The sequence below is a fragment of the Entamoeba invadens genome, assembly GCF_000330505.1.
Source record: "Entamoeba invadens IP1 unplaced genomic scaffold scaff_1105074724841, whole genome shotgun sequence".
Lineage (NCBI taxonomy): Eukaryota > Evosea > Mastigamoebida > Endamoebidae > Entamoeba > Entamoeba invadens.
In genome coordinates this window covers 136124-136691 of record NW_004191842.1, presented here as the reverse complement: position 1 = coordinate 136691, position 568 = coordinate 136124, and positions in this window count along the sequence as shown.

The following is a 568-nucleotide window of genomic DNA, read 5'->3' as shown; positions in this document are numbered from 1 at the left end:
TTTACTGTATAAAAAATTTAACTGACCTTGTATCTATCAAACTAATTCAGTTAAATTGGTGTTGTAGTAACTAATTTCATAAAAAAAATAAATATTATTTCAGTGATGATTTATATAAGAAAAAACCGAAATACAAATATTAAAACAATATGGGGTCAATCATATGACAACAATGTTGTTTTATGAAGTTTGCCACTTCACAAAAGTGATATTATATTCATGTACACTCTTTTTTTAAATAAAATGGCGATCTTTGAGTAAATATTTGTCTAAGAAAAAACTAGGAAACAAATGGTCTTTTGAGTCAGTATTCTTTTTTTTACCCAAATAATGGAAATAAGCAAATAATATATTTAATGTTGGTTCATAATTAATAAAAAGCCATGTTCGCCTTTTTTAACCCCAATAATTATAACAAATGCCACACATTTTACACTACAAACCAATAAATACTAATAACATTTCTAACACATAAATATTTATTTAACAATGTTTTGTTTACAATTACATATAAGCGAGATATTATTAACAAAATATATCATTATATATTATATATTATATATTATAT